The sequence below is a fragment of the Schistocerca cancellata genome, unplaced genomic scaffold (assembly GCF_023864275.1).
Source record: "Schistocerca cancellata isolate TAMUIC-IGC-003103 unplaced genomic scaffold, iqSchCanc2.1 HiC_scaffold_718, whole genome shotgun sequence".
Lineage (NCBI taxonomy): Eukaryota > Metazoa > Arthropoda > Insecta > Orthoptera > Acrididae > Schistocerca > Schistocerca cancellata.
This window is the reverse complement of record NW_026046729.1, coordinates 5,903,646-5,906,108: the sequence shown is the minus strand read 5'-3', so window position 1 is coordinate 5,906,108 and position 2,463 is coordinate 5,903,646. Positions and strand designations below refer to the sequence as shown.

Below are 2,463 nucleotides of genomic sequence, written 5' to 3'. Positions count from 1 at the left end.
GCCTGGTCTTGCCTACTGATGTAATGAATGTTGTGTCTAACCTATCTTAATTTCAGATGACATCACAAAACCGATAAAGAGGACGTAAATATCTGCAATTCATGTAATCAAATGTGACACAATGTAATAACCTATAGCGATGTAATGATGATGTAAACATGTTTATGTGCAACTGTATTATGTTTATACTAAGAAAATATGTGACGTGTGTATGTATAATTACTTTTTTTTTTTAACTGATGTATCATGTAAAAATTTGAACAAAACGAGTGCCAAAAGGACATTGCATAGTGAACCTCTGTTCACGGACATTAACGAACATTACTAACTCTGCAACTACGCAGAAACCTATGTGAAGGAAACGGTTAATGCCATTCATTATGCATCGTACCTATGTAAACGCGATGAACGATTTCCTTGATTAATAACTACGAACATTTAGGTGAGCTATATTCAGCAAAAAAACTGAAAATGTGAAGTGCATAATTCGTGCATCGTCTAGTGACATTACTACAGTACCTAACTTCAAGATGTTAACTGGATTAAATGGACACAAAGAGCCTGTCCAGAAAACAACACGACGGGTGGAAGAATTTTGGTTGGAACTTCAGGGAATGAAATGTTCTCGAAATGTGACGGACACTCTTACCTGGACTGTCCTAGGATCGACGCCAGCTATGTGCCGTCCGAGGTTCTACAACCAAGCTTCCACGGAATGTAAAAAACGAACTGCACGTGGACCAATTACTCGGCGGGTCACGTCTGATCTGTAATAAGCAATGCTTTTACTCACAACGAACTGCATCACAACGACTATAATGAAAATAGGAAATGGACACGCTTATGTATTAATCACGTTGTTATACAACGATGTTACTGTGATCAAAAAACTTTACCACGACGATACTAACCTGTAAAAAATTATTGTGCAGCAGATGAATATGAACTGTGATAACGACACGATGTGTATAGGTCAACGCACCTGAAACATACGGACATTTTTCTTTGAAGCATTTCAAAACAATACTATGTAACTAAGAACATTCAACAATCTAAGCTGTATTGTGTTATAACGAATATTGTAAATTTAAAACTAAGTTACCTGTCATAGAATGTAGTCTTCATATGTAATCTTGGTTGAATATTTTCTTGGTGCAACGACTGAGAGACGCGCGCACACGAACAATATGAACTGCAATACTGTGCCGCGTGATCTAACTGTACGCACTCTATCTGCCAACATAAGAACTTTTACGGCGCACCCGCGTCATTCAAATTTTGTATATAATGAGTATAATGTGGGTCATGTAAATAGTTGTAGATAACTTAGATTTTCTTGTGCCTTTAGGTGAATTGCTCGCCTGCAGGTGTGTCCTTTCGCCTCGCAATTCAGGGGGCAATATAAAGGCACATTTGCATGCCGAGCGTGAGTTTCCTCGGAAACGCGAAATATTAATTAAATAAATAATCAGTGACAAATAAATAAAGCCTATGGCACACAACTGCAGCGCTGTGTCGCTGATAAAACAAAAGCACAATTACGTTACTCGTATGTTGGATTAAGAAAGGGGAGCTCTGGTTGAAGTGGTGCGAGAAGCACGTATTTTTGTTATTTTATTGTCTGGCACACCGCCATATTTCATGTTATAGAAAATTACTGCGAGTTGCAACCACACTAGGCACTCGATTCTGTAAAGAATTTATATTTATAAAAGTAAGTAGGATTATGAACTGTAGGCTTATTCATTGAATATATCTGATTTAACTAACAGTGTAACTTTTTTATGTTTAGTAGACAATCACCTCTGTACGACGTTTTGGCATGGCTGGCAATTTATTGTATTATTGAGATTTAGATTATGAGTCCGCACCTACCGCAGCAGTCTTTGGAAACGATTTAACTACGAAGTCCGATTATTTCAATTTTATTTCACCGTCAACTACGAGTAACATTGCCTTTACGAAAAAGCCATTGTCAAGCGTCTGATACCGAATAATTATCCAGATAAGCAAATATCAATTACAATTACAATCACCATCATACAGAATAATTAACATCAAAATAATTAATATTTTATTTGATTTTATTTTATTTATTTTATAACCACATAGCGACGCAATTACTGTGTTAATTCGTCATTGTGAGGGATCGAAGGATGCAATAAACACGGCATAGTGCATCCGAAAAGAGATACTCGCCTCCCAATAGAAGATCCTATCGTTGCCACAGAAACGTATCTTGATTTAGAAAGAGTAGGCGTAGAACCTAGAGTACTTCATAGCGACGCAATTTCTGTGTTAATTCGTCATTGTGAGGGATTGACGGATGCCGCAAAGTAGGAATAGTGCAACCGAAAAGAGATACTCGCCTCCCAATAGATGCTCCATTCGTTGCCATAGAATCGTTCCTTGATTTAGAAAGAGAAGGCATAAAACCTATTGTGTTTCATAGCGACGCAATTT

The 2,463-nt window shown here is 37.4% G+C and overlaps 1 long non-coding RNA gene across 1 annotated transcript; it reads right to left on the bottom strand.

The window, feature by feature from the left end:
• Positions 1 to 598: 598 nt before the first annotated feature.
• LOC126141548 (uncharacterized) lies at positions 599 to 1,233 on the bottom strand. The gene is made up of 3 exons (XR_007529466.1): positions 1,103 to 1,233; positions 912 to 982; positions 599 to 767 (listed from the first exon to the last, which is right to left on the bottom strand). It is a non-coding gene; the product is annotated as an uncharacterized LOC126141548 (long non-coding RNA).
• Between the last annotated feature and the right edge of the window lie 1,230 nt (positions 1,234 to 2,463).